This window comes from Acromyrmex echinatior, chromosome 3, assembly GCF_024713525.1.
Source record: "Acromyrmex echinatior isolate Ae372 chromosome 3, ASM2471352v2, whole genome shotgun sequence".
Classification (NCBI taxonomy): Eukaryota; Metazoa; Arthropoda; class Insecta; order Hymenoptera; family Formicidae; genus Acromyrmex; species Acromyrmex echinatior.
The window spans coordinates 13446115-13459812 of record NC_141854.1 but is presented as its reverse complement, the minus strand read 5'-3'; the positions used below and the strand labels follow the sequence as shown (position 1 = coordinate 13459812).

Sequence of the window (13698 nt, the reverse complement as noted above, 5' to 3'; positions counted from 1 at the left end):
ATTCTTCTGTTTATATGTGTTTTGTGACGTATCTAGACATAATATTTAGATTTTTTTAAATAGATTATTTTTTAATAAAATGATTGCAATTAGTTATCTAGCAAAAAAATAGAAATGCTCACAAATTAAAAATATAATGATGATAACAGTAATGATTTCCGATAGACAGGATGATTATAAAATCCTTACATAGGATTTAAACTTTCATAATTTCCGTTCTATGTTTGATAAAACATAATTCATTGATGATTAATCCGTTAAAAGTAAATGAAAAATTTATTTCAATTTTACATACATTTATTCGTGGGGTTGTTTCTCATTCATATGTATCTAGTTCTCATTACGTATCTAGTTCTAAATATATTTTGCAGTTGATTTAAAATGAGGTACTTTAAATCACTTATCCTAATCTGCCGATCGTCTAAAAAGCGAGGTTTTATTAAATAATAATCTTAATACGTTTCTATAAAAAGAAATCAATAAATATAAATTTAATGAACGCGGAGAAAATCAAGAATTGGTTCAATTCTCTTCCAATCTACTATATTTTAGGAAGAAATTTTCATTTTCATTAGGAAGAAAATAAGAGATTTTACTCTTAATATATAATAAATTTCACTAGATTGCTATTTTAATATTTTTAACAGATTAATTTCATTAATTAAATTTGTAAAACAGAAATAATGAAAATTTAAAACTGTACAAGAACTTCGTAATTATCTTCTATGTAATGGAATTTTATTCTATATAGATTCACTATATAGATGTAAGTTGATGTTTTAATTTAAAATACAAATTTTTTGTTAGAAACAATTAATATCAAACAATTACTAATTTATCCAGAAGTTGAAATATAGCTTGGAATCTACATATATACTGAAGATCGAATCAAGGCTTAAGTTTACGATATCTACGAATGGCAAATATTACGTTTTTACATTTTCCGTCGTAAAACGAGAAATTGTCGCACGAAGCGCGTCAGAGAGTTCGGCGCGGCTCGTCAGAGCGAAGCGGCGAGGCTGGTCGTTCGGCGCGCTCGTAATTGGCCCTAGCCGGCCAAATGAAATATTTAACGAATAAAATAAACAGACACCTGCGGTGACCTGCATGTTAAAGTAGCGGATTTATTTGCTTTAGCGTTTATCTGACCGGTGGTGCTGCCGCTCATCCACCCTTTTCCCCTTCAACGGCCCCTATCTCGCCGCTCTGCCCCCACTGTATCTCTGGCTCCCTTACAGTGCCGCGAACTCCCGCTTCAATCTCCGTCCCTCCTCGTCACTCCCTAAACTGTTCGTTCCTCAACGTGTGCGCACGTGAATCCCACCCCCGGATTTTCCAGGGGCGGCTACGTTCAGGGCTCGTAGGACGTAACTGCTCGAGCTGTCGGAGCTAGGGGAGACTGTACGGGGGTTAGAAGGGACGCGAGATGGGCGGCGGAGGGTGGCACCGCGGCGACGGCGGCGGCGGTGGAGGCGGGAGGCGACGGCGGGAGCGCAGGACACCATGATGAACGTGATTGCCCTTTCTGGCTGGCAAACACTGGGGCTATTGGATTTTTATCAGCTGCTGCTGCTGCTGCTGCTGCTGCTGCTGCTGCTGCTGCTGCTACCGGTTGTCGCGCGCCGGTTGCGCAACCGGCGTGGCGATTTTTCGCGAAATTCGAATCGTAACTACGCGACGAACACCGTGAGCCCCCTCGCGTGCTAATTAATCCGAAATTGATTACACCTGGCATCGCGTTTCTTCGTGATCTGCCGTTGATTGAAAAAAAGGGAGAAAAACAGAAGCGAGATGCAAAATCAATGCCAGAAGGGCTAGACCTTTCATTTTAGTTTTGTTATATAAATCTTTTGAGAAAGAGTAAGGGAATTCTATATTTTAAAAGTAACGACACAGCCGTAAGAAGGTGAAATAATTAATTAATTAATTAATTATTGTTGAATTAATTAATTAATTCAATAAGAGATCAAATTATCGGTATTTCATGACGATTGTGTATTTAACGACAATATTAATTTTTTAGTACTCGGATTTTTTTCAAAGTTTAAAAAGTAACAGCGAAATTGCAAAAAAAGAATTTGATTAACTTTTTATACTTTTCCTGCGTAAAGTCGGGCATAAGATCAATTCTGCTGTTTATTTTTTTTTAATTGTCTCGCGATTATCGACTAGGTCATGAATGTGCTATCCGTGGTATGTGCCAAAGACAACGCTAATAATTCGTATTTGGCCACGGACCAAACCTCGAGCAGACCGTAGCATGTGTGCCGTTGTTTGCCGAAGTGACGACGACAACGACGACAACGAAGCGAATTAGGGTGAGAGAGCGCGTTTGCGTGCTCGCGCGCGCACGCGCATGTAGCGTTAATGTTAAACAAATACACCGCGCCAAAATAAAGTGCAACAAGGCATATCGACAGATGTCCAGCACCTTCTGGATAAATATTTAATCATCTCTTTAGATGGGAACTGTACGGGAATTCTACCCTCCGCTCTCTTCCGATCATACGCTTCGATTCGTGCGCGAATTCGTCTCTTTTTTGTTTGTTTTATTGCTTTATCTTTTACATTTCTTTTTTATCATTCTTAGCATATATATTTATGCATCTTGTTAATTTAAGGACAGACTTATTTGATTCGACAGAAAATATAAATAATGTTTTTTTTATTTCGCGATTAAATATTTAATTTATATGACGCGGTTTTCATAAAATTTTCGTCAGAGTTTTGTAGCATTTCCTTTGGAGAGATTATAATATTAAATAACATCTTAATTCTATATATCTATTTTTCAAACTAATTTCCCATTTGCAATAATATTAATAAAAATTTAATTATATTACAAATAATTATAATTAAAAATTAAACACATACGTATTGTACAATCAAAGACAATCTTTTATAATTTTTTTACTAAAAATTGATTTTTGGAATTACATTTATTTAATGTATAGAGACTATTAGTATATTTAAGTAATAATCGTGAATATATGTGTGTGTATTTAATAATTTGACGTTAATAGATTAATAGTTAAATGTTGAAAATTTTTTTTGGAATTTCTTACAGAATTTCTATATAAATTTCTTTATAACTTTTACATGATTTTATAACTTTTAAAAAAATTTCTTAAATTTTTTTATATGAATTGAATCACTTTTTATAAGTACTGAAAAAGTTTACATCTTTTCTAGAAATCTTTATTATATATGAATTACGGAATATTTTAAGATTTCTCATTCCATAACTTTTGAAGCAAACTTATAAGTTTGTAGAAGTTTAAGATATTCTTTTTTTTAGAAATACATATATATGTGTAGCAATAAATTTAGAGTAAAAAAATTCTTAAAAATATGAAATTGTGAGAATTCTTTTTACTAGGGACATTTTGCGTTCATATACAGCAATTGCTAATTTAATTAGAGCAAATTATTCTTACAACAGTAACTATTTTCATGCTTGACATTGTTTGATCAAGACTATATCTGCGTTTTGATGTCGATGATTTAAGTAAACAGGCGTCGAGGCATTAAGAATTCTACAGAAGCACCGCACGATGGTGCAATTTGCGCTACGTTTATCCGTTTGATTCACCCTATGTTAGGCTTCGTCGTGATTTTCCCTTCTCGAACCAGTTAACCGCGGATTTCGCTCGGTTGCTTTTTGACCCCGGGCCGATCTAATTTGGTATCGGCAAGATATATTTCGCGATGTGATTAGATTCACCAACAGAACATGAACATACTATATATGCAAAAGAAATAGAGAATGCATAATTCTGTGCTTATCTATAATATAAATTCTCTAATAAAATTTCAATTTCATATTTAATTACGAAGATATTTGTAGATGGATCGAAAAAAATGTAAAAAGAATATAATCAAATTTCTGTTCAAATGTTCACAATGTTAGTTAAATTTTGTAAATAAAAGAAAATGTGTGTACAGAAAACCTCCTTATTATGATATAATTAAATATATAGTATAATATAATATATAGTATTATACAAAAATACATTTAAAAATATTTCACGTTCCAATTCTTTGTCTCCATTGATTTCAAATACATTAATTGTTTATTTTTTTCCATTATTTTAATAGAAAAAAAGTTTAATTATATAATAAAACGAAATGATTTTATTTCAAGATTAAGAAAAAATATCAGTTTAAAAAAATATTAAATCTCTCTCTCTCTCTCTCTCTCTCTCATTACATTTTGTGTGTTTAATTAATTTGTAATGGAGTCATTCCGACGATCGTACCAATAAAAGTGAATGTCTCCACGCTACACGGAGCAGACCGTAATTAAGACTGAGATGGCAGGCTGATGTGACTTCACCCTAAACTTATTTCCTTAATTGAAAGTCTGGATCGCTGCAGTTCGTATACAATATATGTGTAGTAAGATAGAATACAAGAGAAACTATTGTATTAAATCTGATTAATTTTACTTACACTCTTTCTCTATTTCTCATCTTTTCCTTCTTTCTTTCTTCTTTTCTTTTCTTCCTCCTTCTCTCTCTCTCTCTCTCTCTCTCTCTCTCTCCATTTACTTTTAGAATATATCTACATATTGAGCATATATTTTAACATGTAATGATAAATAATTATCAAAAATCTGTTCATTTATATACAAAAATATTACTATCGCGACATTTTAATAAAAATCATTAATAAAAGCAGAATTAAATTGCCTACAAAATCTTTAAGATTGTGTGTCTTTTTGAAAAAGACCAAATCTAAACTTCCTTTATTTCTAACTAAAATAATGCTACATTTTTAGATTGCAAGTGTATAAACGGTAAGTGTCATACTTATTGTTAGTTTGAAAAATGTCATGAAAAAATTATATCCGCCTTTTCTATAACAGTCGAATTGTAGAACAGCATGAGATTGTTATCTCTAACGCGTGCAAACTGACGTGGGTGTGAGACGTGACGGAATTATTCTTGGCGGTGCGCATCCTGGTCGTTGCTCTTCTTCTCTTTCCCTTGCCGACATCCTTGATGCGCCGTTCCGCCACGGATGATACCCAGCAGGACAGTTTTTAATCACTGTAAGTGGATCTACATAGAGCTCGCAATTACCGGCGCACACTCTGGCATGGGCCCCTTGTGTATCAGCCCAGCCCCGACACTAGCCACCAGAACCCGGGCAAATGTTTTCCCCATTTCACGCACACACATACATCCCTCCGTGCCACCAACTGCAGCAACCCCTCGACTCCCGGAATCGTCTCTCGTTCCCAGCCCTACACCCTCCCCTTTGTTCATCTTTCCTGTCTCATTCTCTCTTTTTCTCCCTCTATGTTGCTATCTCTTAGACTTCTTTCTCTTACAGTCGCTTCTCATTCTAAGTATTCATTTTTCTTTTATGCCTCTCTCTTTCTCTTTTTTCTTGACTATCTTAAGGTTTCAGTGTGCATCCCTTTCTCCTTCTCTTTTCCCATTTCTCTTAAAGCCGTGACTTCTTTCCTATCTCGTTTTTACCTGTATCCCTTAAATTTCACATCTCCTTCTTTCTTTCTTTTTTAAGATTCTCTCTTGCTTCTAGCATTCGTCCCTCCTCTTTCATTTACATTCTTCTTTTTCTATCATTCGATTTCTCTCCCTTTCCCGTTTCCTTCTTCTTCAACTTTTGCGCCTGACTCTCGGACTTTCTCGTCCCTTCCAGAACAAACTCTTAATCGTAAGTGTACTTGTCTCTGTCCTTCATTCCCGCAAGACACCGGGGAACGTCTTGTTTTACTTGACAGCGGCATATCTCACCGAGGGACGGAAGAAAATTTACGTTGATTTTTCGACTGCTCATCGTATAACTCCCGAGGCTTCGAGATTGCCCTGTCCGACTTTTAACTTCATCTCTCGAACGCTCACTTTAGATAACACATCAAAGTTCAAGTATCAATCAATTGAACGATGGTAAATTATATCTTGATTAGAGTTTATATAGTTTATAGTTTATATATTGCTTCTAGTCTTTATAATATTATATATAGATTGAATATTTTTATTAAAACTAGTAGTCGTTTTTTATTTACATTCAATATATTGTATTATGTCTTTTTTGAATCGTAAATTCTTTATTTACTTAAGTTAATATAATTATATTTTGATATTACCTCTAAAAAATCCTGTTTTAATTAATATCTTTAATTCTAAAAACTGAATTTCTCTAAAGAATTAGTTAGAAAATAAAGCATTTATTCTTTTTCTAATAATAAGATTTTAATTTATTCCTTAATTTACAATATTAAATAATTTCATATTCTATTTGTGTATCATATATACAACCAATAATCTTGTTACAATTAATTATTTTATATGTAGCATTAATATATACTATAAAATGAAAATAAATTATTGATTAAGAACTTAATAACATCATGAGTTATATTCAGTAAAACTATTTGCTGTAACAGCTAGAATTCTGTACTATGTTAATATTATTTTTTATACGTTTTTCGAATGTATAAAATGATATATAATTATATTAATTTCAATAATTAACTATTATTCATAAAACACTACCTCTATAAAAGCGTTCTCCAATATATGTTTATCTCATATATATATCAAATAATATTAATATATCTTTAATTATCAAGGAATCTCCCTTTTTGGAATATTAAAAATACTCTTTTACTTTACTCTTTTGGTTTTAATTTCCAGTGGATTTTTCTTTAATAGAATTTTAACTACTTTTTCACAGATGCACGTTAATTAATGCTATCGGCAAATGTCATTCACCCAGTACAAAACACTGCAGTTGATCTTTTCAAAAACCATGTTTTTCACCCATTTCGCGCATCGATACATGCTCGCTGAATATTAATCTCGTTAGTGGCGAAAAACACAACTTCAATCGCCTGTCCCATATCGGAACGCTATTGCCGCCTCGTTCCCTTCGCAATTTTACATCTGCGCACTTGACATCCCAATTTAGAGAGAGGGAGAGAGAGAGAGAGAGAGAGAGAGAGAGAGAGAGAGAGAGAAAGAGAGAATGCAAGAGAGATCAGCTTTGGTACGTATTATGCACAGCTCCGCTGCTCTACTACGTTAATGGAATTGTAATTCATACTGGATGACATGTGACTCAGAGTAGCGAAACGTGCCGCCACGCGACAGCCAGAGTAGTCAATGAGACATGCAGTGTAACGATAAAAGTATCACAAAATATATTAAGTATCATTCACATAAAGCTCATCGCAATCATAATATGATGGTGATATATGTAAAATGATTAGAATAAATTAAATAAGAGATATTTCCAAAACTAAAATATACCCTACGTTATTTTTCTAGATATATACATGTAAAGTAATTTTAAATAATTATATTTGGAATACATAACTTGAAACTTCTTTTTTGTATATAAAAATCACACACTTTCAACTTTCATATCATATTATTATATGTTTTTAAGAGATACTCCGCTTCTCTATGTTAGGATCACTTGCAGTTGTATGATTGCATTTGTTGTATTAACGAGCCTTAAATCGACAAGAACAAATGTCCGGCTAATCAGAAACTCGTCGTCCCTTCGTGTGCAGTTTGTATTGTGTGGCATCGGTCCAATCGGGAGGAGATATGGGTCAGCGCTGATTAATCTCGCGCCACGTTCATTGCCGATAAGCAATGTGGAAGATGGAAACGTGGAGCAGGACCCACAGGTATAATTCAATCGCTGAATGACTCACGACTGCTTCTTCGAAGATAGATGACCTGAGAAGATCACCGGTCTTGAGAAACCTTGTATATCACGCGACCAGAATAAAACGTAGAGTGATCATTTGAAATGGTGAATTTTCCTTAAGAAGCAAATGCATATTTTATTATTAAAAATTTTAAATGCCTATTACGGTCGAAGCTGGATCTTCATTGCTTTAAATAATTCAATTTTGAATTATTAATATACACTATATATTTTTTCGTAATAAATTTATTAACAGTTTTAACATATTAACATCTTTATAATATGATGCTTGATGGTAGCATCAAATTATTAAAATTGCTTGTTTATTTCGCGATTACTAGAGTAGTTTAATTGCGTTTATAAGTCCGGAAAAACAATTCGGTGCACAGTTTGAAAAGACTACAATATGGTATATATGCAAGTATATATATATAGTGTATATTAGTAGTTCAAGATTGAATTATTTAAAACAATGAAGATCCAGCTTCGATCGTAATAGGCATTTTTTAATTTCTAATATTAATTGTGTTTCTCACATATGCGGTCTAAAATAAAAATTCTTAATATTGTGCATATTTTATTATGCATAAAATTGAGTAGATGTTGTTAAAACTAATGCATACAACTCCATCAAACAAAAATGATGTGATTATGAGAAATAAAAGAAAATTATACGTGTGGAGGTTTCCATCTTTTCACATTATACCTAATAATTATAATATTTAATAATATTTTAAAAAATATATAATATATAAAAAATTTAATCTCTTTCCCTCTTTTCTTTTTTTATACTTTATTAAAAATCTGAGAAGATCAGAAAAACGTATTATTAGAGTTTCTATTCTTGTATTCTTCTTGAGTAGAAGAATGAATCTGCACAAATTTAATGTGATTATGAAACGACGATAAAAGGATTGAATGAAAAATTACAATCTATTCTAAAGAATGAGTGTGAGACGTAATTATTGTTATATATTTTTTGACGTTTGAACAGTGATCAAAAGAATTGAATCTATAACAGGATACTAATTGTCTCATCACATGGATACAAGTTTCTCTAGTGAAGTGGTTTCGAATATCGCGATCGTTTCTGTCAAATTCGCTTCAATATTCGCTTCCAACTGGAACGAACAAAACTGTTATCAACGAGTGTCAAAACGAGTAACACGTTTTTTTTAACGCATCTTCGTTCAAAAATTGTTTTCGACAGTGCGAATAATAATCTCGACGGAAGATATCATTTTAGTATAGTATTGCATATTATAATCCATGTGCAGAGGTGATTTATCAATATTGCATACAGGACATTAATACTATCATAAAATATTAGTGCTAATCCGAGCGCATCCCTCAGAATACGGGTAAAGGGTAAGGGTTGTTGTTAGTATATAGTGTGTGTGTGTGTGTGTGTATAGTAATACTCTATTTAATTCCTGTTCATCTTGATATAAATATAAATATAAATATATATATATATATATATATATATATTCTTTTATAAAATCAAGTTATTTAATATGTCTGATACAATTTTAATGATTACTAATAAAATATATTTTAAAATAATCCATGAAATATTAATTTCAAAAAGATCAACAAAGTATAAAAAGCAAAGAACTTATAAAACTAATTAATAAGTTGTTAAAACTGTAAATTAAAATAAGATAATGAGTAAAAAATGTGAATAATAGAAAATAACATAAACGCTGAATATATAACTACCGTTCAAAAGTTTGGAAGTAATTAGAAAAGAAACACGGAGTAAACGAAATCAGTGATAGAGTGTTATACACATTACGATGACATAGTAATTAATCATTTTTCATAAAGATTTCAAAATTCGTGTTTGTGATATCGATATCGCAATCACGTTTTAATATTCTTCTCAATATTTTACGTCATATCCGTCGAAAGTCACTTCTACAGAGATAATACTCTTTTCGCCGTTTTCGGTACCGCGAACGAACAGCCGATCTTGCGCGCGACGATCAAGTTATAGTCGCTGCATAATGCAACGGATAGTGTTACAAATTCAATCATCTTTCGGATATTTTTATCGATGTCAGCCGCGCCAACGACGAGAGACGGGATATTTCTACGCGGTGTAACACACGCGCGTCGAGAGAATCTCGACTATCAATAGCACGCTGACTTAGTTATGCGCCCCTACCTAACGCTGCCAACTAGAATTCCGATATCCGTTAGAGCTAGCCTCTGTTGTTGCAAGGTAATACGATCCAGCGTGTTTTATCTCTTCTTAAGATGCCATACTGTCGCATTTTACATCATAATCATGCTCGATCGATTATCGAATATAGCAGCATTATATTCGTTTTGCGTTATTCCGTAAATGCCAAATTTAATGTAGTTTGCTTAAAGAGATGAGAAAAGAATGATGAGCATTGCTAAACATAGTAGACTAAGAATGTATTATAAAGAGAATACTTCGTGATTTTTAGATTTTCTCTCTCTCTCTCTCTCTCTCTCTCTCTCTCTCTGCCTCTCACTGCTGGATTATTATTAAAATTGATTAAAGCTTTATATAGATAAAAATAATCTGAATAATTAATTTGAAATGTATAATGATATTTTATTTTTTTTATATATAATTAACATAAAAATATGAAAAACACTAGATAGTTACAAACACATTGTAAATTTATTGATACTTAACAAGTACGTTTAAATGAGATTTAAACATGTTATGTGCATCATTGACAAATTCGCGAATCTGAAAATAAAATATTTTTAAATAACCGTCATGTTGTGTAAAAAATTACATATGAACTATTATAATCAGTAAGTATTTAATTAATACTTAATAGCACTTATATTAAATATTTATATTTTGATTTATTTCTTTTATTAATAATAATTTTGCGATTATGTAACAAAATCGTGACAAAAATAAAAAGTGATATTATTACATTCTAAATAAAAAATGAAAATAATTAAATAAAAATATAAATAATTATAAAGCAAACTAATATTCGAAAACAGGATATAGTGTTAGATATAAATATATGACGCGTTTGCTTTTATATATTTATATTTAGAACAATCTACTTTCCAAGATTTCGAAAAAAAAACGTTCTTAAGTATCAAAAATAACAAATAAAGTATTTATGTTATAATTACGAGATCAATAAATGTTCACAATGATATATTATTGTAGAGCTTTGCTCAGTCATCTCGGAAACGTTACTTTATATTTCAGGCTAAAAGTAAAATTTTAAATACTAAAAGAACATAAAGGTAATAATAGCAGCTAATTAGATTACATTATGAATGAGGTATGAAAGAGAAGAAATAAAGGTAGATAATTCTTCAGAATAAAGCTCTGTCGAACACATATCCACACAATTTATATTTCGCGCTAAATAAAAGTAGAAAGGTAAGATAAAGATAATAATAGCAGCTGATTAGGAAGTATCTTAAATGAGATATGAAGAAGGAGAAATAATGGTAGATAATGTTCAAGGAAAAGAGTTAACGGAAACATTCCTGCGTAACTTAATTTATACTTTGCACTAAGTGAAACTATAGATAGCGAGAGAAAATAGGGGTAGTAATGGCAGCCGATTAGGAAGTATCCTGGAAGCAGGATGTGCAGGAGGGGGTGGACGGAGGAAGCCAATGACTCTCACGATGCGAGAGGGAGGAAATTTTATCGAGCAGCCGCCATCGACGAGATGGAGGGCTGAGAGGGATGGAGGTAGGGGCGCAGGGGTTGAATCGGAGGGTTGGAAGACAGCGGGGGTAGGATAACTCGCAGTAGCGAACGAACGAATCACGAATGAAGGGACGAGGAAACTCTTGAGGGACCGTACGTCCTGTCAGAATGGAGGAGGGCGAAGTCGAGCAGACAAAGGACTTACCCCACCGCGGGAGGATAAACCTCACCAGAGATGGCGGTCGCGCCGCGAACCCGCAAACTACTAGAGTATTAATAGTTATCTCGCGCTTCATTATTGCGCGGTCCTCGTTCATGATACACGAACATGTACGATGATGCATAACACAGTACAATTGCCATTTAGATGAGATTACTAACATTTGTTTTAAAAGAACACCTTTTTAGCTGATTTTAATCCTTATTCGTAGTTAAATTATTCAAAGGTTTAAATCAAATTAAAAAAAAGAAAATTCCTAATGTGTCTTGTACACAAAATAGGATAGAAAATATGTAATACACTTGTATCATATAAAAATTTTAAAACTAGCACATATAAATAGCATATAGAGGAATAGGAAAGCGCTTGAAACATAGAAGAAAGAAAGGAAAATAAATTGCAAAAGAAAAAGAACAAAGAAGATTCAAATGGATAAAAGATATTTAAAAATATTGAGAAAGTGCATATAAATCTTCTCATATGAATAGAAAAAAATCTCATAAAAATAAAGTACGTAAGTTTTATGTCGGATATCGACGTCTCAGAAATGGTTCCTCCTCTCACTCTCTTCTCAAGATAGATTGAATAGCTTTATTTCTACTTAAAAAGTTCGAAGACCACACGATTTTCGATCTGCGATTTTTTAATGAACACTTTAATTTAACGATCTTCAATATTGGTAAAATAATTAAAAAAACAATTTTTTATTTTTTCAAATGCATTCTCCCTTCTTCTTTCTCCTAGTACCTTATTAATTACAATATATACAACATAAATAAAAAATTACAAAAGAAATATTAATTGAAACATGACGAATGGTCAAGCACATATAATTTTCCTTGCCTTAACCTTGGGTAATAAAATTCTGTTTGTATCTTGGCATCTTTCTGGCGTTGCTTAAAATACCAAAACTAAAAATACATGAACAGAAGATTACTAAATATAAAAAAACACAAAATGATTTAACCAAAGTATGGATATATCAAACTGTGCTAGGTACATAATAATAATATTCAAGTATAATATATTATTAATCTATAAATCATACATATTTTATGTATGTAAATACAAGTATAATTTAATATTATTCGTAATATTGATTGATAAATGCCTACTTTTTAAGAAAATTAATAAAGATAAGATATTTCACAAAAGAAAACATTAAGTTCGATTAAAATATAGTATACAATCAAAACTACCTAGATTTTCGTATTTTGATCAACACAGCTGCAGTGATTAGGGCTGTAGGGTCAAGGGGTTAATGGCAGCTTAAGTAACTTGCCGTCGCCAAGATAATCGCACTCATCGTGCAAAAGTGGATTATACGCGTTGGAATATCAAGTCGTCGCCGCAAATAGCGAGTGATTTAGTTCCACAGTCGTCGAATCGCCATCCCTAATCTCACCGTGTAATAATATCGCGATCGTCGATGGCGAACGTTATATTAATCCGCGCCTACGTCTCCGAGATAAGATTAAATTTATTGCTCCCTTCTCCAAGCTGGAAACCAATGAAATCGTCCGCACTCCTCGTCCGCGCTAGATAATCTGAATGAAATTCGGTGAAGAGGTACTTCGGCGGCGCTAAGTGATGCACGTCAGTCGGGAAGTCTAACTTTAGGTTCCGTTAGCGTCTGGAGAGCTGTCTAATCGCGTTACCGTACATGTACCTCACCTGTCCTTCTCGCGACACCTGCGTCCTAGCGGAGAGCAGATAACGTCATGGATGTGTACGATAAGCGAGTAGAGAGAATTCGGCAAGCTGTGACAGATAGCTCCCGATTTTAATACGAAGATGTTTCCAAGAGATCGTGTAAATTTATCTCTTATAAAACGTAACCGATTTTGCTATATACAGGATCCGATGAAAAACGAAAATGGCAACTGTTCTCTTACGGCATTGAGAATCTTCGAATTATAATATATTACGAATTATGCTCAAGGAAGTATGACGTAAATAAATGATAAAATTCTTTCGTTAAATTTGTACAAATAATAATTTAATTTGGATTTATTTAGATCAAACAATTTGGATTCATATTCTTATGGCATATTTAGCATGAAATACGATTGTCTGATTTTGAGTTTTATTTAGAATGAACATTGGAATTAAT

General features: G+C 32.6%; 1 protein-coding gene and 1 long non-coding RNA gene across 4 annotated transcripts in view; both read right to left on the bottom strand.

Moving 5' to 3' along the window:
- Positions 1-13698, bottom strand: part of LOC105144042 (uncharacterized) — a 30544-nt gene that overhangs the window by 7081 nt on the left and 9765 nt on the right. The window lies entirely within an intron of this gene.
- Positions 3286-7326, bottom strand: LOC147910261 (uncharacterized). The gene is made up of 2 exons (XR_015544629.1): positions 4453-7326; positions 3286-4371 (listed from the first exon to the last, which is right to left on the bottom strand). It is a non-coding gene; the product is annotated as an uncharacterized LOC147910261 (long non-coding RNA).